The sequence below is a fragment of the Dendrobates tinctorius genome, unplaced genomic scaffold (genome assembly GCF_039654945.1).
Source record: "Dendrobates tinctorius isolate UK_male_01 unplaced genomic scaffold, ASM3965494v1 ptg000391l, whole genome shotgun sequence".
NCBI classification, from domain to species: Eukaryota; Metazoa; Chordata; class Amphibia; order Anura; family Dendrobatidae; genus Dendrobates; species Dendrobates tinctorius.
Window position 1 is genome coordinate 1,128,475 of NW_027362057.1, and position 24,653 is coordinate 1,153,127.

The following is a 24,653-nucleotide window of genomic DNA, read 5'->3' on the forward strand; positions in this document are numbered from 1 at the left end:
TTAATCAGTTTAACACTAACAACCTGACAATGCCTGTAGTTTACTTTGCTGACAGGTTCACTTTAACCTTTGTCCACGGGGGCAACATATTTTTCATCCTTGACGTATCATCATTTCTGCCATCATCTCTATCTAATATTAAATGCTGGTAACATTTTAGACAAGTTCTTGGTATCAACTAATGGATTAAAAAGTATGAGAGTAATTAAAAGCAATAGATGCTTCCCGAATTTCCATGAATTATATAGTGTACAAAGCTTAAGCAACAACCCTGAACAATTCAGCTTAAACCCTTATTACAGCTGCTATGAATATGGCCTGGGAACCTCAATGTACAGCACTGTCATACCGCCCTCCAGGCACAACAATGAAGTAACTATACACATGAGGCTTGCTTCACTTGCGGCAGAAACACGAATGGAATTCCGGATGAACAAATTCCAGGCGTACTTTCACGATGTGGGTCATGTCAGAATAGCTGGTAGAAGGCATCACAAAGCGTCTTCTCTTTCAGAAATAGCCCTAATTCACTATGGAAAAAAACTTATACTAAAAACTACAAGGTTAGGAAATTAATCTAATCATGATGCTGCTTTCAAGAGGATGACTGTCTCATTTAAAAACCTGTACCCGCATTGACACTTACTATTACGGTATTTATCATACAGAGCGCCATCATATTCTACAGCTCTTTCCAGACATTATTATCACTATCCCATTAGGACTCACAATCTATATTCCCTTTCAGTATGTCTTAGGAGGGTGGGAGTAAATTGACACCAACACATGGAGAGCATCATAAAAACTCCTTGCGCATGGTGTCCTTGGTGAGATCTGAATCCAGGTCTACAAAGCTCCAGTGCTAACCACTGAGCCACTGTGCGCCAAAGTTCTTCAAAGAATGTTTCACCGTGGATCCCAGGTGGATAAGAGGCTTGAACAATGGAGGGATTCGGGATGCTTGGATAGGAATTTCTAAAGAATGCACAGAATTATTCCAGACATGTAAAATATACTCACGATTCCCATTTTCTAATATACTGAAACAAATAAACAGGATCTTCATAGGAAAGAAAGGTGACATTTCATATATCTAGGATTACATTAATACATAATCCTCCACGCAGCTCTTTAAAAATCAGATGATGAGAAAGGAATGCAGCAAAATTTGCAGATTAAAGTGCTATTCTTTTTAATGAAAACATTTCTATCCAAAAATGGCTAAAAAGAAATCCTGATCATTGTGAAGGGTGGAAACAGAAATGAAATTAGGAGTGATATATTTATGTCAAATTGGAAAATCCCTTTAAATTGACACTTTATTTACATTCAATTCAATAAAGCTAATTATAAAGTGACGCCTACAAAAAGCAAAAAAAGCATATATTTAAGGAAATGCTATTGTGAAAGCATCTTCAGTCACTAAGTACTATGCAACATCTTATCATAAGGTTTTCCCTTTTATGAGAACTTTCAAAGCTTCACAAGACAAAGCGGCTACGGTGACAATTGCATTGCCTTTTTTCTTACATTTGTTTGTCTTCATGCAAGTACACAGCCATGATCAGAAGAAGACTATAGCAGTGGTAAGAACACAAGAACGATAGATAGATAGATAGATAGATAGATAGATAGATAGATAGATAGATAGATAGATAGATAGATAGATAGATAGATACATTAAATAGACATATAATATGGCTTGTGAAGACGACCGTATTTCCGATCCGAGTGTGATCCGATCACACTTGGACCAATGTTGCTCTATGGGGCTGTACACATGTCTGATGTTGATCCGAAGCATGTCCCGAGTTTGATCCGTTATTCTGATCGCACTCAGCCATGCAAGTCAATGAGTCTGTGAAAATAATTGGACTGCATGCGGATGACATACGAGTGCAGTCCGATTTCCACGGACTGACAGGATGGAGACATTTTTTTCTCCATCTTACTCTTATCAGAGAGAGTTGGATCACGTGATTTGCCTAATCGACTCGATTCTCTCAGATGAGAGGCTATACATTGTTGTGCACCTGCTCTTAGATAGATATCTGAATAGATAGAAAGACAGACTTGTAGAAGATTTATTACCTTTTCACGCTACATTTTATTTTTATATTATGCATGTGTGTGTTTGTTACAAGGAATAAATGATTAAAAATATAGTCTTGAATGAAAAATATAAAACAATCTATATTATGCTAAAAATTTACCAAGAAGACTACAGGGTAGCGTTTTGGAATTTAATGGATTGTTGAATTTCTACATGTCTTAATGAAGAAAATGATAATCTTCTGCTTCCATTGCATATACTTGTTTTTACATGATTGATTTATAGATCCATAATAGTATTCCCCTGCAACTTCTGCTTCAAAAGAAAAAGTCAATAGGAATTAATTGATTCTAATTGATTAATTTATTCATACACTCAGCCTTATAGAATGGTTGTGATCCTCTTCAAGATACTATCAGCTATGGGAGACTATAACATTATAGACCATGCTACAATGGACTACCCGCACCTTCACAGTTAACCATTTATTACATCTAATTATAAAAAGAGCGTCCACACTTCCACTTTCTTCTCTTCCCCCACAAGGAAATTCCACGCTCGGCATCCACCCACAGATACACCCTTGTATGTGAAACATTCAAACAAAGGAATGTCCACGTGCGCACTCAGAGTATATTGTCAGAGGATAAGTTCACGAGGGCTCCCCAAAAGCCACATGACTTTCTGTTGGAGATATTGAATAGTTTTTCAGGAAAAGGAAATGCAAAGCCAGTGGAAAGTTATAGCAGTTGCTACTGCGCAATATGTGACTCATCCATATGACTAAGATCGCGGATAAGCTTGCTTAAAGCTTCACTACAGGAAGAGAATGGGGATTGTATTTCCAGTACATTACAGTGACACTATAAGACATCAAGTTGAGTTTCAATTTCTCTGAAAAGGCCAAATATGTGACTTTAGTGGTAGTCATTAGATATCAAAGTACTCAACTTAAGCCAAATTATTCTCCAAAAACCTCAAGATGGAGTAATGTTTCTTGGGTAGAGAACGCCTCAGCTTGTCAAGAATTACAGTTGTGGCCAAAAGTATTGACACCCCTGCAATTCTGTCAGATAATACTCAATTTCTTCCTGAAAATGATTGCAAACACAAATTCTTTGGTATTATTATCTTCATTTAATTTGTCTTAAATGAAAAAACACAAAAAGAATTGTCCTAAACAGGGCTGTGGAGTCGGTAAGCCACAGTTGCGACTCCGACTCCGACTCCTGGATTTTATCAGGCTCCGACTCCGACTCCGGCTCCGACTCCTTCATAAATGGCCAATTCATAACAACAAATTTACTGTTGTAAAATATTAAACATCGTGCTTATTCAGTTTCTCACCATCATATAAGTAATCAGACCACTTAGAGCAAAAACTACATTTATTAGAATACAATTAGAATATAGCAAATAATTTTTATAAACTTTTCTAAACTGTAAGTAAATATGCAATAAACATTTTTATGCAGTTAATAAGAAGAAATCTATAAATTTGTCCTCAGAAAAAGTATTGCCTCTGTCAGATCCTCCTTCATGGATGCCCTCAAATCTGATCTAATTATTTTGAGAGCAGAGAACAACCTCTCTACACCAACTTGTGTTGGTGGCAAAGCAGTAACCACTCGGGCAACATCTCTGACAATGTCAGGATACAGAGGAATCGCTTGTTGCACTGTTATTTTTGATGAACGGTCAAATTTCTCAATTTCTTTTAGTGCACATGAAAAATTCTGCTGAAATGTACTGGCTGTGTTCCTTGATGGGGATGACTCTTCTTCTATGCGGGAACGCTTTGCACGGTCCTTGTGATCCAAATATTTTTCGAAATTAAATTCTTCATCAGTTGATGATGAGGGTGAAGATGTGGCAGGACGACCAAATTCTTCTTGTTCCTCATGACTGTTCTGCAACCCTTTCATCCTTACTGCTATTTCAAACAGAGCTTCTTTTCCTTTACTTAGCTGTTCATCATCTAGAAGAATCCGATGCATTGGGTCTACATAAACAGCTGCCAAAAGAATGTTATTTTGTAATAGTAGCTCCTCTCTCCGTTTCATTGATGTAGCAATGCCACTTGCAATTAACCCTCCTTTTTGGGACAGGCGAAACATCAGGTTCTTCCACTCCTTTAAGAAAATACCTGGAGTTAAGTCCTCTGCTTGTAATTTTTTAGTCACTGTAAATGGGTGCTCTAGCAATTTTTCCAGCTCAGTCACCTGATTCCACTGACTTTCATTTAGCGTCAGTTGAGGGTTAGACATGTCTACAAAAAAGGTTTTCAGTTCAACCAAGCGCTGAATCATTAAGTAAGTACTGCCCCATCGTGTGGCTTGATCAATAATTGCCCCTTTTCCAGCACGTCTCTTCAAAATTGAGTCAACTTTAGGGGTTCTGGCAACAGTAGCCAATTTTCTCACCTTGCCAATCAGTGCAGCAGCATGTCCTTCTTGCAGACTGTCTCTTATAGCCAGCTGTAGCGTATGCACAACACAGTGCATGTGATGAATGAAAGAACATATTGACACAGTTTCAACAAGATCATCTAAACTATCATGTTGCTGTTCATCTGAAGCAACTTCAGTTTGCTCCTCAGTTACAATACTGTGTTCCTCTATTTCAAACATTTCTGTGTCTGTGGACCCAGAATGCTCTAGCTGCTGGTCACCATCATTACTCTCATTCATTAGCTTAATAGTACTTATCATATTTGAAGCATTGTCAGTTACGACAGAAAGAACTTGCTCTTTTTTAAGTTCATAGTCTTGCAGAACCTTTTCCACCAAGACCTGGAGAAACTCACTGGTGTGATGAGCTTTGGTGTCTTTTACTGCCAATGTCTTGGTAACTATTTCATTTTTGTCACAAACAAATCGGACATTGATGGCAAAATAGTTCACTCTGTGACGTGTGCAGGCATCCATTTTAAGAAACAGAAAGCATCCCTTGAGAGTTTTTTTAAGTTCTTCCTTTTGTTTAAAAGCTTCTTCGATTACTAATTTTCTAATACTCTCTCTCTCCAGAGAAACACCAAGCTTGCGGGCCATTTCCCCATTCAGACACATAAAAGCTGGTCGTGAAAATAATGAAATAGGCACACTATCCTTTACAACAAGCTCTATGATCTGTTTTTTAAATCTATCTACTGTCATTGTCACAGTAACTTTGTCACTGACAAAATATCTTGCAACTGATGGCTGCAAAGTTCTCTGCTCCTTTGTTTGGCTGGAAGAGCTGGGCACTGGTTCATTGGTTTGGATGCAGTCTTTCTCATCCACTGCTTTCAGTACTTCTGGATGAAAGCGCTGTAAATGTCTCTTTAGATTAGAATCTCTGGTAGGAGCATTTTTATCTTTGCCTGAATATGCACTCATCTTGGCTTCACAGCATTTGTTTTCGTCTGGATCATTTGTCATACACTGACAGTGACAGACATAATGTTTTCTATCTTGAGTGATGGTGAAATGTTCAAATACAGCTGATTTAATGTGATGCTTCTTTGACATTCTCAGGTTTTTAATTCTGCATTCACAATCCAAATGACAATTGTTTTTCCTAAAAACAATTGTACAAAATTATTGCCAGGTCGTACAACTGATATAGTGGTCAGTAATACTGTTATTATTCCTCATGTACTCACAGTTAACTGATGCAAAGTTTGTTGAAAGGATAATACTTCTTACAGTCTTCCTCTTCTGAGTAGCAGGCAGCTGTGAGATGCTTGGAAGACGCACACCTAGTATGATCTAGTCTAGAGGAGGAGCTTTACTACTAAGAATTTGCAACACATTTTCACTTTCAGTTTCATACATTGTAAGTAGGGGGTTTGGGGCAGCATGAGGTTAACCAAGTATAAGATTAGATAAGGGCAGTGGAGAACAGTGACACACAAGAAGTAAGAAATGTCTCTATCTCCAGCAGAACTGCTTATCACTGTTGTTCATAGTTTGATAGAACATATATATTTGAGTAACATTTATAAAATTCATATGAAAGTTCAATTATGAAATATTAATACATTTTTTTTAAAGCTGGAGTCGGAGTCGGTACATTTCTACCGACTCCAACTCCGACTCCAACCAAAACTAACTCCAACTCCACAACGCCGACGCCGACTCCATAGCCCTGGTCCTAAAGCCAAATTGGATATAATTCCACACCAAACATAAAAAAGAGGGTGGACAAAAGTATCGGCACTGTTCGAAAAATCATGTGATGCTTCTCTAATTTGTGTAATTAACAGCACCTGTAACTTACCTGTGGCACCTAACAGGTGTTGGCAATAACTAAATCACACTTGCAGCCAGTTGACATGGATTTAAGTTGACTCAACCTCTGTCCTGTGTCCTTGTGTGTACCACATAGAGCATGGAGAAAAGAAAGAAGACCAAAGAACTGTCTGAGGACTTGAGAAACCAAATTGTGAGGAAGCATGAGCAATCTCAAGGCTACAAGTCCGTCTCCAAAGACCTGAATGTTCCTGTGTCTACCGTGTGCAGTGTCATCAAGAAGTTTAAAGCCCATGGCACTGTGGCTAACCTCCCTAGATGTGGGCGGAAAAGAAAAACTGACAAGAGATTTCAACACAAGATTGTGCGGATGTTGGATAAAGAACCTCGACTAACATCCAAACAAGTTCAAGCTGCCCTGCAGTCCGAGGGTACAACAGTGTCAACCCGTACTATCCGTCGGCGTCTGAATGAAAAGGGACTGTATGGTAGGAGACCCAGGAAGACCCCACTACTTACCCCGAGACATAAAAAAGCCAGGCTGGAGTTTGCCAAAACTTACCTGAAAAAGCCTAAAACGTTTTGGAAGAATGTTCTCTGGTCAGATGAGACAAAAGTAGAGCTTTTGGGGCAAAGGCATCAACATACCGTTTACAGGAGAAAAAAAGAGGCATTCAAAGAAAAGAATACGGTCCCTACAGTCAAACATGGCGGAGGTTCCCTGATGTTTTGGGGTTGCTTTGCTGCCTCTGGCACTGGACTGCTTGACCATGTGCATGGCATTATGAAGTCTGAAGACTACCAACAAATTTTGCAGCATAATGTAGGGCCCAGTCTGAGAAAGCTGGGTCTCCCTCAGAGGTCATGGGTCTTCCAGCAGGACAATGACGAAAAACACACTTCAAAAAGCACTAGAAAATGGTTTGAGAGAAAGCACTGGAGACTTCTAAGGTGGCCAGCAATGAGTCCAGACCTGAATCCCATAGAACACCTGTGGAGAGATCTAAAAATGGCAGTTTGGAGAAGGCACCCTTCAAATATCAGGGACCTGGAGCAGTTTGCCAAAGAAGAATGGTCTAAAATTCCAGCAGCGCATTGTAAGAAACTCATTGATGGTTACCGGAAGCGGTTGGTCGCAGTTATTTTGGCTAAAGGTTGTGCAACCAAGTATTAGGCTGAGGGTGCCAATACTTTTGTCCGGCCCATTTTTGGAGTTCTGTGTGAAATGATCAATGTTTTGCTTTTTGCTTCATTCTCTTTTGTGTTTTTTCATTTAAGACAAATTAAATGAAGATAATAATACCAAAGAATTTGTGTTTGCAATCATTTTCAGAAAGAAACTGAGTATTATCTGACAGAATTGCAGGGGTGTCAATACTTTTGGCCACAACTGTAGATGACTTAGAATTAGATGAGCATTTATATCATGGTCCCACAGTGCCCCCGCGCCGTCCATTTTGGAGGAGCTGGGAGAAACTGTTGTGAAAACACCAAAAGTCCCTTTTGCAAAGCAATTTATGCCAGAATTCTGGTGAAATTGCTTTGTCGAAATGAGACTTATGTTTTTCCTGAGAGACAAGTAATAATAAATTGTAGAAGAACATGGAACACTCTAATGAGAATGGCAATCTGGTCTATACAATACTGGCAATATTGAGATAATTGTAGTATGGTCATGAAAGGATTCTGAGGCTTTACTCAACCAACACAGTACTTTGTGTGAAGATATGACCAGACAACACCCAACCACCTATACACGAGAAGGCTTTCTACAATGATCTGTTGAATACTTGGTCCACTTTGGATAGCAAGTGCTTCATACCACTACAACACCACCACACGAGAGATGAACCTCTACACAGATACCATCGATGGGTGGTGCAATCACATTCTCTCATGAGCTGCGTTTTGCGCATGCACATTTCTTCCGAAGACATAGTGAATCAGGAGAATGAGTCAGGAGGATGTCTATCATGCTCAGGGGAGGGTGAGTCCATCATGTAAAGCCGGACTGCTCTCGGCAAAACGCCACCACCTCCCCACTTGCACTAGTCATGTGCATAGGCATTTGCCAAGGAAGGCATTAAAACTTTATCTTTCTGATAACATCTCAAATACAAGTCACTACTATGAAGCTGTATATTATATTGTGGTGGTTTCTGAGGTTTCAGGGACATGCCATGTTCCCTTTAAGGAGTTATTACTTCACCAACTATTACAAATACCTATGTGTGAATTGAGTTGTGTTGACTATACGTAACATCCATTCAGTGTCTATGGGTGCAGTTGACACATAAGCACTACAGCTGTGGTAGAAGGATTATCACACATGCATTACTGCTCCATTCACATGGGGGCATGAGAACACTATTGTAGTGATTGGTGAAGTCCAGCATTCAGCCCCCAAGCTAGCATAAATTTAACACCTATCCTATGGATTCAGTGGGTAGAGAAATTATTCAGACCCCTTTAAATTTTTCACTCTTTGCTTCATTGCAGTCATTTTGTAAATTCAAAAAAGTTCATTTTTTTCTCATTAATGTACACTCTGCACCCCATCTTGACTGCAAAAAACAGATATGCAGAAATTTTTGCAAATTTATTAAAAAAAGAAAACCTGAAATATCACATGGTCATAAGTATTCAGACCCTTTCCTCAGACACTTAAGTCACATGCTGTCCATTTCCTTGTGATCCTCCTTGAGATGGTTCTACTCCTTTATTGGAGTCCAGCTGTGTTTAATTAAACTGAAAGGACTTGATTTGTAAAGGCCCACACCTGTCTATACGAGACCTCGCAGCTCACAGTGCATGTCAGACCAAATGAGAATCATGAGGTCAAAGGAACTGGCCAAGGAGCTCAGAAACAGAATTGTGGCAAGGCACACATCTGGCCAAGAATACAAAAGAATTTCTGAAGAACTCAAGGTTCCTAAGAGTACAGTGGCCTTCATAATCCTTAAATGGAAGAAGTTTAGAACTACTAGAAGTCTTCCTAGACCTGGCCATCTAGCCAAACTGTGCAAATGTGGGAGAAGAGCCTTAGTGAGACAGGTAAAGAAGAACCCCAAGATCTCTTGGGCTGAGCTCCATAGATGCAGTAGGGAGATGGGAGAATGTTCCACAAAGTCAACTATCACTGCAGCCCTCCCACCAGTCGGGCCTTTATGGCAGAGTGGCCAGACAGAAGCCTCTCCTCAGTGCAAGACATATGAAAGCCCACACTGAGTTTGCTAAAAAACACATGAAGGACTCCCAGACTATGAGAAATAAGATTCTCTGGTCTGATGAGACAAAGATAGAACTTTTTGGTGATAATTCTAAGCGGTATGTGTGGAAAAAACCAGGCACTGCTCATCACCTGCCCAATACAATCACAACAGTGAAACATGGTGGTGGCAGCATCATGCTATGGGGGTGTTTTCAGCTGCAGGGACAGGACGACTGGTTGCAATTGAAGAAAACATGAATGCAGCCAAGTAGAGAGATATCCTGGATGAAAACCTCTTCCAGAGTGCTCTGGACCTCAGACTTGGCTGAAGGTTCACCTTCCAACAAGACAATGACCCTAAACACACAGCTAAAATAACAAAGGAGTGGCTTCAGAACAACGCTGGGACCATTCTTGACTGGCCCAGCCAGAGCTCTGACCTAAACCCAACTGAGCATCTCTGGAGAGACCTGAAAATGGCTGTCCACCAACATACATCATCAAACCTGATGGAACTGGAGAGGATCTGCAAGGAAGAATGGCAGAGGATCCCCAAATTCATGTGTGAAAAACTTGTTGCATCATTCTCAAGAAGACTCATGGCTGTACTAGCTCAAAAGCGTGCTTCTACTCAACACTGAGCAAAGGGTCTGAATACTTATGACCATGTAATATTTCAGGTTTTTTTTAATTAATTTGCAAAAATTTCTACATTTCTGTTTTTTTTCAGTCACGATGGGGTGCAGTGTATACATTAATGAGAAAAAAGTGAACTCTTTTGAATTTACCAAATGGATACAATGAAACGAAAGAGTGAAAAATGTAAAGGGGTCTGAATACTTTTAGAACGCATGGCATGTTAAGTAATAAATGCTGCTTATGAGACAACCCCTTTAAATACCTCTAAATAATCACCATATATTTGTCCTGCTGCATAAAGAAGCTGCATTACATTCTAGCCATTTAATTGTATGGACAAACATGTCATTGGTGGATTATCTAGGTCCATCAGAGTTTGCATGACTCTTAGGGTACCGTTACACCTAGCGATGGACCAGCGATCCCGACCAGCGATATGACGCGGTCAGGATCGCTGGTACATCGCTAAGTGGTCGCTAGTGAGCTGCCACACAGGCAGATCTCACCAGCGACATCGCTGGGGACGGGGATCGCTACTTACCTGTCAGACGAGGCAAACCTGCGTCCTCCCGCCCGGCTCCACGTGTCGCTCGTCGTCACAGCAGGAAGCGCCGCAGGAAGTGACCGATGAGGAACGATCCAGCAGCTTCTCGCGCGATCAGCGATAACCAGCGGGGGAGCGGGTCGGAGGTAAGTATCACATGCCCATGCACAAAATCGGTGACTTTACAGTGATATTGCTAGCGATATCGCAGTGTGTAACGGGGGCTTTAGGTTATATAGACACATCGGGCTGCAATGCACAGAGCGGCGCCTGTGCATTTTCCCTGGCTCATAGAAAATGGAACGTAAAGAGGCTGTCCACTACTTTAACTTTGATGGCTTATGGTTAGAATAGGTCATCAATGTCTGATCTGTGGGGGAAAGGGTGATACCCGGCAGGTGCTGTGCACCACTGTAATTGAGCAGTTACTGGAAACAGCTGATTGGCCGGGGTGCCAGGTGTCACACCCCGACCAATCAGACATTGATTACCTATCCTAAGAATAAGCCATCAGTGTTAAAGTAGTGGACAACCTACTTAATCTAACATGTTCTATGGAGAGGGGCTGCCTTAATATGCCTCACAGGTTTCAAAACTATATTTCAAAATGTTGCACAATTTGTTTTGTATTGAGAAGTTTTTTCCGTAACTGCATTTTTTATTGAAGTTCAGCCACCCTGACACTTATTATTTTGGACTCGGGATCTTTTTCGTTAGACTGCTGCCAATGAAGGCAATTTGATATTGGCTGATGCACATAATGAGCAACTACATTAATTCATACAGGACCTTGTTATATCCAACAACCATGGCAACAAAATGTGTTTTAAATTGAAATACACTTTGCATCCGTACTTACCTAATGCTATGTCCATATTCTATGTAGGATGTTATCCTTTAGAGAATGTTCTTATTTTTTTCTAATTTGTTTCTAGGTCTAAACAAATTGAGAAAATTATAGTCCCTATGCCTCCAAAGGGATTCTAAAAGGTTCGAAATATGGGTTTGCGTAATGTTCCCATGTCTCTTATCCATTGGCCTTTTTTTTACACGGTGTTTAGTATTGTGGCTCATTCTTCTGCAAGTGAATGAGGCTAAATTTTATGCGACACTGACAAACAAGAAATTCTGCTGCTTCTGGAGAAATAAAATGCCGACCCTTGTTGTAATCTCACATGCATTGCTGCCACAGTTGTAAAATTCTGGCAACTGTAGTTACATATTGCTAGATACATGATGAGAATGGGCTAGATTTTGAGACACAGAGTGACATCATAAAAATACCAGAAATAATCTACAGAAAGCTTATCTGCACATTTGGAAAAAAAAAACACATACAATTACTTTTCTATTTATCTATATAGAAAGGAGATCTACTGCTTGCTTTTCACTTTAATACAGGGAAATTCCTTGGACGTAATAACGGAGATTCAGAAGGTCAGTCCTTGGCATAGCTGAGGTTTAAACTTTTAATGGCAAGCTGTACCCCCAGTCGTGGGGGTGAAACCATCACTCTTGCCATTTAACGCTGAAATACAGAAATACACTAAGCATCTCCTGTAATGACACAGAATTCCACAAGAGGGCAGCCAACCTGAAACCAACATCAATAACTTTCAGTAACCACTTCGAAACCAGAGGTCTATGCCACCTACATACAGTTCTGCTCAATCTAAAGGAAGCACCATCTCGGCTTAGTCCACAGTTACTTACAACTAGTGCCCGGCCTTCAATACTGTTTCATTTACAAACAAAAAAAAACAAAACAACGTGTACCGTTTATAATGATGGTGAATGATGATTCTTTGACATGTTGAAAATTGTCCAAACTTCCTCATTCCAGCAAGCTGTTAATGCCTAGGAATAAATGCAGAGGAATTTGGCTATTTTGTTAGCTGATCCAATCTATTCATGTTATATTCTGCTCGGGGGGGATTTCCAGGAGCTTTTTTTTTTCCTTGCACAAGAGCATGTACACATGCGGAGCACATACATATACATTACACACACACATTATACATATATATATATATATATATTGTAAAGGGGGAACAGCTTCTCAAAGGCACGAGGTAAAAGACATAAAATCAGTAGCACGGGACTGGAACATAGACATGTGATGGGCACGGAAACATCTGACATTGGCACATGGCATCGCTCCTACCTGGGTTCCTCTAAGTCTCCTCACACTGGGCAGCTGCATTACTTAACATCAGCTGATAACCTGGGAAATGACTGAGAAATCAGCTGACCATCCTTCCAAGCTGGCCTCAGTTTAACTGCTCGTCTCCATAGCACTTTGTCATGTGAACTACGGCACAACCAGCTGTCAATGCTTTTTTTTTTTCTTTTTTTTTTTATAATAAAAGGGGAAATGGGCCCCTCTGTTCCCACCCCTTCCTTCTTCCTCTCATTTTTCTCTCTTCCCCCTCCCTTTCATTCTCTCTGTAGCTCATTCAACTGTCAGTCTGATGAGGAGGGGGATAATGGAGGATAGGGAGTTCTTGTGCAAATCAGCAGAGATGATAAACTGCGGGATCTGGATCGATTACGTGCAGCGATGCCGGCTCCAAATAAGTGGAAGGCAAATTTATAAAACTAGCTTTTGGATAGTTAGAAGAGATGAGAGGGAGGGGGGTATAGGAGCAGAATGTGAACCACATTCCTCAAGTCCCAGTCAGTCCTGGCAGGCTAGGAGGTATTTTCAGTCACAGTACATAAATGCATTAGTCAGACCCAGAGACCACACACTTCGTACCACTACCAAGCCTGCAAAGAACGCCCCGAAGGAAGCATTAAAATCCCCCCTATAGAAAGAACAACACCCCTGGATAATAGCTACATGAAACTTTTTGTACGTGACAGATCTTATCACTGTAGCACCGATCATATTGATAGTCCTGGGTATCAATGAAGTAATGCCAATTACAGAGGCTAGATGTGAATATATGGAAAGCCTTCATTTCTGGTGTTTTCTTCAGGCTGCTATGGTTATCAGGCTCATAAGAATACTTTACAGACCATTAGTCGGTAGCCTGTTGTTTTACACCTGTTAGTTATAGCAAATGTCCAAATTTTGGGAACGGGATACAAAACAGGTTACATTTTATGACACTTACTACCGCTATTTCAGCAATATACTGCTATGATATGTCATAAAATGTTGCAGGACCCTCACCTTACTGGATAATTCTAGGGGAAGATTACTACATGAGCAATAGAGTTGCAGGTGTAAAAAAATGGACTTTTGGGGCAGCTCAAAACTTGTAACACAGATCATGAATCAATGCCTGTTTATCCTGGCACCATGACGCTTTTACCGCTTCCAATTTAACAAATTTGCAAAGTGTAGCATTACAGTAGCATGGTTAGACTGTTTCCCCATGTAAATCAGTGCCGAACAATCCCCAAAAAATCCAATATTAGTTACTAAACAATGTCTGCAATGTTAAAGGGAACCTGTCATGTGAACAAAAAATGCTATTAACCTGCAGATATGGGGTTAATCTGCAGGTGTATAGCATTCTGAACCTGCTCAGTGTCCGCACTGAAAGCCAGGAGCAAATTAACTTTATTCCCCCTGGTAGCATTCTGCCTCCAATTACACAGGTGCGCTGGGGTGCGGGTTCAGTCACCTCCCTGTGTGCATATAGAGTGTCGGCTACAACCGCGCCCCTGGCACTGTCTGACTGCACGCTTAGCATTAGGTCCGGAAGGGGGTGAGGTTACAGCCGTCACTCTATATACACACAGAGCGGTGACTGAAGCTGTGCCGGTACCGTCCCCGTGACTGAAACACGAACGCTACAGGAGGAACAAAATTAATTTAGTCCAGGAAGCGGGGCTCTCAGTGTGGGCACTGGACAGGTTCAGTACCGACAGATTAACCCAATATCTGCAGGTTAATGGCGCTTTTTCACATGATAGGTTCCCGTTAAGTGCAGGCTCACCTTTACACGTCAATGAGGTATGGCACAAATTGTAATCAGTTGGAGGTTTATGAGCAGAAACCCGAACTTATCGCCAGTGTTAACAGGACTGTAATGACCACGTCAGAAGATGAGGATTTCAGTAGCTTTTAATAAGCTTTCTGACCTCTTAATTGTCAAAAAGTTCAAAACTGTCTTCAAAAGATTTAGAAAGTGTTTTTAATGTGCGGCTGCTGTTGAGAGGAAGGAAATGGGAAGACACAGCCAGCGATCATCACCCATTTCACCACCTCAGAAACAAAAACAAAATTGTTGTGTCTGAGCTGTAGAACAAACATTGCCGTTTCCTCCCGGGTGATAAGTTATGTGCCACCAAGCCTGGGATGTACTTTTACCCTTGGATTACCAAGGCATGTCTCAAACCTATAGAGCACAGCAAGGCTATGTGCACAGTGAGTATTTGCACAAGATTTTTCAACAACAAAAAGCAGAGTGTTATCGGGAAAAATGCTACGTAATATACACAAATTTTTGCTGTGTTTTTGATGCATTTTTACTTGCATTTTTTTCCAATCTTTTTGAGTAGGTGAAAAACTCTACAAAAAACGCGTAGGATTGTCAAGCTGCAGATTTGAAAAAACGTAAAGAAAATATAAGCAGTGCGAGTATCAGCACTTCACTAACAATGACTGTCCTACCTTTGGCTCTCGGTGATGTCTTCCAGGTGATAGCGTTTCTTCTGCTGCTCATGGTTCTTGCCTATAGGAGGAAGAGGAACAAAAAAGCCTTACTGCTTCTGACAGCTAACTGTTCATATTAATATTGTCAATTAAACTTTTCTCAATATGATCACTGGCCAAACAACACTCAAGAGGAAATGCCACATTTTATCATGCTTTTTCGGTGATACTTAAGGAAATACTTGCGCATATTCATAACTGAACCACTGCCTACACTAATCTGCAGCTTTGAATTCCCCGCTGGGGATTTGGGACAGTCCCCATGTTACGAGTGATTCAACTAACATGTCAGCGGGAAAACCTATGTGTTCCGGAATTTCTGTTTAGAAAAGTCCTTGCTTGAAAGACAAATGTCTGATACTAGATATCATAAAGACACTTTTCTTTATGAGTGCTCGTGACTCATATTCAGTGTCCTGTGGCTTTGTGGTTAGACTGTATACTGTGCAGAACAAAAAAAAGAAAACGTTCAGCACTGACATTCCGTGGTCTCATACAATAGCTAATAATAATAAATGAAGAATGACATAATTTACTTCTTAAAGGGTCATCAAATCATATATATAAATATATATTAATATTGTTAATTTCTAAAGCCCCATTAATTCCATGGTGCTGTGAAAAGGGTTCACATACAAAACAAATATAAATTACAATGAACAAAATGATTATTTTATTATTTGTTTTACTCAATTATATATCACCATTGCTTTACATACATCGTCGATGCCCCCACTGGGGCTCACAGTCTATATTCCCTATCAATATGTCTTTGGAGTGTGGGAGGAAACCGGAGGACCTTGAGGAAACTCATGCAAACACGGGGAGAACATATAACAAAATAACAGTGACTGATTGGTATAGAGGGGAAGAGGACCCTACTCTCATGGGCATGCATTCTATACATTTTAGATAAATATATATATATTGTATATAAACTCTCCTCAACATTGAAATTGCAACACTGAGAAGGAAAAGTCGTGGAACTATGCAAATCATAGGATAGATAGGTGTTAGGGACGGCAGAACGCACTAAATATAAAATAACGTAAAGTGCGTTCGCTGCCCGGGGTCCACCGTGCAGAAGGTGTTAACACTGCTGCTAGCTAATGGCGGACGTACAATATGGCGGTATTACGCACGCGGGTTGAATGTCACCTAGGTGCGCTGAGCGATCTCTGTTTAATCACAGAGATGCCTTAAGTGAAAAACACAAAAAGGCGGAGCCTGTTAGCGTCACAGGTCACAGAGAAGTGCACGCACGGTATATGGTCACAGGACCTGGGCCCTAGGCAGTGGGTCTGCGTCCGTCTAGACCTGCCGTGCGTGCGGCGTCACAACTGCAGACGCCAAGAGGAGCTGCAGACTGCAGCGCGGCGACAGACACTGCCGCTATTCGACAATTCCCGAAAGCAGGCGCACTGTCGGACGCTAGCACTGTGGAGGATGCTGTAGTGGCTTGTAGCTTGCCATTGACTGGCGCTGACTCTATAGCTAAGTCCCTATGCACACTTGTAATATCAGAGGGAGGGGATCTTAATGAGTCATTCGCAGGTTCATGCATCCATCACCATACACACACTAGCAACTAGAGACTATACTAGCTCATGGCCGAGCGGCCATGCGAACCTTTTATAGCCAGGACCTTCCGGAAGCTTCCAGATCCCTGAGATGGACCAATCAGGTCTGGAGAAGAACCTGGACATGTGGCTCCCGATCTCCAATGGGAGATCGTCTCGTGAGCATGCTCAGTGGAGCAACAGAAGGACTTAGCCTCTGGAGCGATTTGCTGCTGAGCAGCCTGCATTGCCATTGCTGACCCAAAGGTGGCAGCAATAGCCAGCCCCACAGAGCAGGTCTGCGCAAAGCGTCTGGAAAGCCGGGATTGCTGAGCTATCTCCTCTGCGGTCGAAAGACAATGGGAGACCACAGAATGTGAGGCTCTGGATTCTTGTTGAACCACTGCAGGAACCCGATGCCTAACAGATAGGCATGTTAATGATATACAACTGATGACAATATGGAAGCAAATTTTTCAAAACATCTCAAATTATTCACACAGAAATACACACACTTAAACACCTTGCATGCTATCAATAAGGTTATTGTTTTCTGAGGAATGTTCTGATACACTGAATACAATTGGGCACACAAATCATCAAGATCTGTTGCTGGCAGCTCCCTTTGCAATTGCTGACTAATGAAATCTAGAGACACTGCAAGCGATAGCAGAACGTTTAGGCCACGCAGGCTGCTCACAGTACAGTAGTACGAGCAACATGTAGTTTTGGCGGTGTCGTGGTAAAAAACAGCTCTTGGGACACATTGGAGTAATGACGTATCAATGATTCCTTGACCGAATCAATGTAACAGAGATCAGTCAATATACCTGGAATTAAGAATAGAGAGATTCAATTACAGTACTTAAGGCCATCTTATACTATAATTCCAGGCGTAGGACTGGTGTGACGTACCCTCGTCTGGTATGATGTCCAATGAAATTCCAAAGGATCTGCCATCAGCAAATCTTTATGATTTTCATGCCGAAGTGCATTCATCATGGCAGGACAATCCTCAGACAACTATTAATAATCTCATTGATACTGAGTAAATTGAGATGCTTTGAAAATGTTGTTTCCACACCAAATTTATATTGGTTCTTTTATTAGCAGTTTTGAAAAAAATTCTGAAATTACAAAAAAAACATGGTTGAGGACACCATTTTCTAAGACACAAATTTTTTATTTCTCTATTGATGGCACTGTATAAGTGCTTATTCTTTGCGTATCTAGCTGTAGTTTTTAATGCCACCATTTGTGGATACAAAAGACATTTTGATAGCTTTTTTTTGCATTTTTTAGTGGCAGTACAGTGACTGAAAAGTGGCAGTTTGCGCAGTTTCTTTTTTTTATGATGTTAACCGTATTGGTTAAATAATATTATATTGTTCACTTTTTTTCAAATTACTTATTATTTGTTAAAAATGTTTACATTAATTTTTACTTATATTTTTAGCGCCCCCTCTCATGCCCCTACAGGACATGAACCTGCGACTGTTTGATCACTTGCTATACACTGCAATACTTTAGCATTGAAGTATATATTGATAATACAAAACCTATATGAAGCCCAGCTTTGAGCTAGGCTTCACAGAAAAGCCAAGATGGCAATGACATGGGCTTTCTTTGGGGGTTGTCTATGTACTATATGGACAGGACAGGTCCTCTACAGGTCCTCTTTGTAACCTCTCTACAAACTGGCCAACAGATTAGAATCTTGAACACAGACTTCTCCTCTGGAATGAAAACAACAGTATTAATGCAGGAACTGTTAAGAAGTCTTTCATTAAGGCCTGGTTCACATAGCATTATGGCAGTCCGTTTAACGGATTGCGTTACAAAGCGGCATTAACGCGATGTAACGCATCCATTAACGCTGCCATAGACTGCCATAACGTAACGCATCGCTAACGTATGTCATAACTAGCATGCATTAGCGATGTGCCGTCATGCTGTGACAGACCCTCGGACGCTGTCTGCAGCATTCGAGGGTCCGTCACTGGAGCATCTGTGCTAGCGCGAACGCATAACGCGATCAAAATAAGGAGTAGCGTTAGCGCAGTCCGTTTAACGCATGCGTTGAACGGACTGCTCTAACGTTCTGTGAATCTAGCCTAACAGTGTTTGAGGGTTATGTATACTGAGTTATTCACTTAGCTGAAAAGGACATTTGCCAGAGGCATTGGGATTTCAGCCCTGTATGTTATCTTACTAATGTTGTCAAGATACTGATTGGCTGAGATAAGACATCTGACAGATCATATGCTCCTCACAAATCTCCTTTTCAGCTAAATGCCAAGTAGAGTATACTGCTCCCAAAACATGTATAGTAGAACATCGTAGCTTTCCCTCATTTAATATTTTATACCCATGTTATAGATGCTCTTGTTTTATGAGACAGAGTCATTCCAGAAGCTGAATGCCTTTTTTGCCCATGTAGCATCTTTCGAGCATAATCAATTTTCAATAAACGTGTTCTGTAGCCGCTGTGATACCACTAATTTTCTGAAGATGAGGAAACCAATTAAAAGATGTATATCAATTCTCAGTATACACTGACACGTGTGTATATAGGGAGTAAATAAAGTGGTGCCCAAGATACCCACCCAATAAACAGCTACCAAAAAAGCTCCAAATTGTATGTTCCATGGTTTCACTAGTAATGCTCTCTCTGTGATGAGGTCAATGATGGGAGTTGGTGATACTGAGCAGGATTCCTATATGCATAAATTATTCTGCTAATGAAAAACATAAAAAGAAGCACAGAAAGTCACCATCTGCTGAATGAAGGAACTATCCCTCAATCTGAGCAGACGAGAACATTTGGCTGTGAAGCTTAGGCAGCAGAAACCAAGCTTCATGTGAACACATTGCATTAACCACACTTTTCATACCAGTAATATATCTGGCACGGGAACTTTATATCCCGATATTTAAAGAACATGATCACAGAATCAGCCCCTCTTCTAACATCAGTACTCTTCTTTTTCACCTACATATTGTTTGCCTATTACTTGTAACACATCGGTTTACCTCAGAACATAAGTCATAATATAATTAATGCTTGATTTTGGAATCTTTGGAACTATGGGAACTTTTTGGGGCCTTAGGAGAAACAGTGTTACTGTTTGTTTGCTCTTTACAGGGTGGGCGCCCATATATCTATAGGTTTAAGTGTATTAGGCATATTGCAGGTTTAGGTATATTTTGGATAATTTTTGTGTCACGTTTATTCGATTTTAGCTTTCTCTACCATTTTTATTGATTACCAGTGCAGTATCAGGGATAGTGTTTTGTTTATTCCCCATAGGGCGGCTCCATTACCTCATTCAGTAATGGATATATTGGCACCATGAGAACTTATAAATGAGTGGTTCCCAAAAGACAATTGATCTTTTACTCACTGGCATTGAATGTTCTTTGACTATAAATATTCAGCTATATTAATATGCAAATTGCCTCTTCAGAGAGGAAGAGGACTTGAACTCTATAGTGCACTATGAAGAGGAGGATGAATGAACTCATGGAGATCAACATCCGACACTGCGGAGACACCATCACGTGTTTCTCAACGCAGTGATTCTAGAGCACTGCCCCCATCCCTTATGGGAAATATGCAAAACATGCAAAACAGAAGCTGCGGAGACACCATCACGTGTTTCTCAACGCAAGCAATGACCAGCCAGGTCTTTGTCCGGGAAGGAACAACCACGGGAAGGGCAGTCTCCAATGAAGGAAACCACCTATGCCAAAACATGGTATCCATCCACATACAGCTGTTTCGGGGTATTGCCCCTCATCAGTGTGGAGTAGGAAACTGGCTGGTAGGAGCAATGCCTAGTAAAAGACTATGAAGAGGAGGATGAAACACGTGATGGTGTCTCCGCAGCTTCTGTTTTGCATGTTTTGCATATTTCCCATAAGGGATGGGGGCAGTGCTCTAGAATCACTGCGTTGAGAAACACGTGATGGTGTCTCCGCAGTGTCGGATGTTGATCTCCATGAGTTCATTCATCCTCCTCTTCATAGTCTTTTTACTAGGCATTGCTCCTACCAGCCAGTTTCCTACTCCACACTGATGAGGGGCAATACCCCGAAACAGCTGTATGTGGATGGATACCATGTTTTGGCATAGGTGGTTTCCTTCATTGGAGACTGCCCTTCCCGTGGTTGTTCCTTCCCGGACAAAGACCTGGCTGGTCATTGCTTGCGTTGAGAAACACGTGATGGTGTCTCCGCAGCTTCTGTTTTGCATATTTCCCATAAGGGATGGGGGCAGTGCTCTAGAATCACTGCGTTGAGAAACACGTGATGGTGTCTCCGCAGTGTCGGATGTTGATCTCCATGAGTTCATTCATCCTCCTCTTCATAGTCTTTTTACTAGGCATTGCTCCTACCAGCCAGTTTCCTACTCCACACTGATGAGGGGCAATACCCCGAAACAGCTGTATGTGGATGGATACCATGTTTTGGCATAGGTGGTTTCCTTCATTGGAGACTGCCCTTCCCGTGGTTGTTCCTTCCCGGACAAAGACCTGGCTGGTCATTGCTTGCGTTGAGAAACACGTGATGGTGTCTCCGCAGCTTCTGTTTTGCATGTTTTGAACTCTATAGTGTCACCTGTTGGTAGTAGTGATCCTACAAGTCACAATCAACCCTTTAACGAGTCTTGTAATATGACTTAGGGTAAACAAGACTCGTTAAAGGGTTGATTGTGACTTATAGGATCACTACTACTAACAGGTGGCACTATAGAGTTCAAGTCCTCTTCCTCTCCGAAGAGGCAATTTGCATATTATTTTCCCAGAGGAGGATTGCACGGCGAATAAGCCTCCTTACCTTGACAAGTCAGAGCTGGTATGTCACTCTCCACAAGGAGAAACCTTACCCCTTCGACCTCAGCTATATTAAGGCATAAGAGAACCACAAAAATGGCAGACCTGCTACAAAAATGCCCTATATATAAATGGCACTTACAGCTCTACAGCTCTATGTACCATAAGTTATCAATTATTTCAAACTTTATTAACTTTTTGGAGCTTATCATAATCTCATAGTTTTTTTTCAAGAAAAACAGCAAATGGTCTAGACTCATTTTTGTTCTAAATGTTAAATTATATCAACTCTCAATATCCAAGTAGGAGCGTAAGGATTGCTTATGAGTCTTGAGTTTGCATCTGTTGCGTACAAAAGATAAATGCATTTAATAACATTCTTAGATGAGTACAAGTTTGCAAATCAAGAAAGTATAGCTAGAAAGCCACTTATGGAAGCTGATGCTGATAGGCTTCAATTGCCACCAGGAAAGTCTAATATAGCATCAAGGAACTGGAGAGACTCGAAGCTGGAAACAAATTTTGAATTTGGTCATTTTTCATAGCCCTTTTCCTGTTCAACAAGAAGACGACAGAACAATAAGATCCATGAAAGTACAAGAGTATGCTTTATCTAAAAAAAAAAACTGTTTAGAGTGATCGTTAATACCTGAGTTACCCAATAGACAACGCATGGCATCCTACTATAAATGAGGATGGCCATCAGAGCAGGGAGTAATGCTATGACCTCCAAAAGGGTGCCCTAACAAAAGTAGAAATGTACTATGGAAGACTGATTGGGGTCCCATGTTGTCTCACCTTATGGATAATATTTGTATGATGCGCAGTATTTGATTTTTTTTATATTAGATAGGATAGATAACTATGGATGATGAAAAAGAGATGAAAATGTGCTAATATTTCAACATACAAGTGACAGAAAGACTTTTCTTACTTCACTTATCAGCAAAACCCAAGTGGCTGACTGATTAATCTCTTTGCACTTTCTCACAAAGACAAATGAATTAAGTCCACTGATTTCACAATATTGATAAGAAGTGACTTTCATAGGTACAAAATAATTTCATTCCTGACAAAATAATTGAAGATGGAGTGGCACTTGTTATGTAGGTAAAAAAAAAGAAAATACATCAGTCGGTATTCATTGTAACTAGGCTGGCAAAGAATTACTATGGCAACACGTCTTTGTGAAAAAAAAGATGCACAATACATCATTAAATTGCTTTTAAAATCACTCACAGGCAAAATAAAGGTCAGTGACTAAGAATTAAAGTTGCAGTCTTTTTGGGGGTATGATTGAGTATAAAATGTTCCTATTCTGGAAATAACTGGTGGCTATAACTCAGCTGGTCAGAAGGGTGACTGTAATACTAATGGGTCATGTTAAGTAGAATGAGTGTTTTATTAGTAAAACTGTTTTCTCAGTATATGGTCTCATGCAGACAACCGTTTTTTTCGATCCGAGTGCAATCCGACAAAATATTGGATAGCACTCGGACCCATGTTATTCTATGGGGGTGTGCACATCTGACATTTTCCTCGGATCTCACTCAGACCGAAAATACGGTTGTCTGCACGAGCCCTTATGTAAATTTAATTATAATACCCTTTTAATTCCAGTTGCTGAACCTCTAATTCCACCACAATTGCCTGGCCCACTTCATAATAATGTTACTGTACGACCGGGACGAATTGACTATTTCGCTTTCAACTTCTTGGATGATTATATAATTTTTCCTGACTTTTTTTTACAAAATAATAGCAAAATAGGTAACCATTTCTGTATATATTGGTAGCAGTAGCCCATGAAAGGTCAGTATACAATGTTGTCCTTGGCTCTAATACTCAGCTCTGGTGCAAAGTCATAATATAGTTGTGTACAAAAGGCTCTTAACTCCTTAAGCCCCAAGGGTGGTTTGCACGTTTATGGCCGGGCCATTTTTTACAATTCTGACCACTGTCCCTTTATGAGGTCATAACTCAGGAACGCTTCAATGGATCTAGGCGATTCTGAGGCTGTTTTCTCGTGACATATTGTTCTTCATGTTAGTGGTAAAAGTTCATTGATATAACTTGCGTTTAATTGTGAAAAAAACGGAAATATGGAAAAAATTTTGAAAATATTGCAATTTTCAAACTTTGAATTTTTATGCCCTTAAAATAGAGAAATATGTGACACAAAGTAATTACTAAATAACATTTCCCACATGTCAACTTTACATCAACACAATTTTGGAAACAAAATTTTTTTTTACTAGGAAGTTATAAGGGTTAAAAGTTGACCAGCGATTTCTCATTTTTACAACAAAATTTACAAAACCATTTTTTTAGGGACCACCTCACATTCAAAGTCACTTTGAGGGGTCTATATGGCAGAAAATACCCAAAAGTGATACCATTCTAAAAACTGCACCCCTCATGCTACTCAAAACTACATTCAAGAAGATTATTAACCCTTCAGGTGTTTCACAGGAGCAGAAGCAACGTGGAAGGAAAAAATGAACATTTAACTTTTTAGTCACAAAAATGATCTTTTAGCAACATTTTTTTTATTTTCCCAAGGGTAACAGGAGAAATTGGACCTCAAAAGTTGTTGTCCAATTTGTCCTGAGTACGCTGATACCCCATATGTGGGGAGGAACCACAGTTTCGGCGCATGGCAGGGCTCAGAAGGGAAGGAGCACCGTTTGATTTTTTCAACCTAAAATTGGCTGAAATTGAGATCGGATGCCATGTTCCGTTTGCAGAGCCTATGATGTGCCTAAACAGTGGAAGCCCCCACAAATGACCCCATTTTGGAAACTAGACACCCTAAGGAACTCATCTAGATGTGTGGTGAGCACTTTGAACCCCCAAGAGCTTCACAGAAGTTTATAACGCCTGGGCATAAAAATAAAAAATCATATTTTTT

The 24,653-nt window shown here is 40.6% G+C and overlaps 1 long non-coding RNA gene across 2 annotated transcripts in view; it reads right to left on the reverse strand.

The window, feature by feature from the left end:
• LOC141076159 (uncharacterized) overlaps nt 1–24,653 on the reverse strand; it is a 185,249-nt gene that overhangs the window by 111,778 nt on the left and 48,818 nt on the right. The window contains exons 2-3 of one of the 2 annotated variants that reach the window (XR_012227428.1): nt 15,307–15,367; nt 12,456–12,536 (exon numbers count right to left, since the gene is read on the reverse strand). This is a non-coding gene — a long non-coding RNA (uncharacterized lncRNA). The remainder of the gene's footprint in view (nt 1–12,455; nt 12,537–15,306; nt 15,368–24,653) is intronic. The other variant, XR_012227427.1, reaches the window with a different exon arrangement.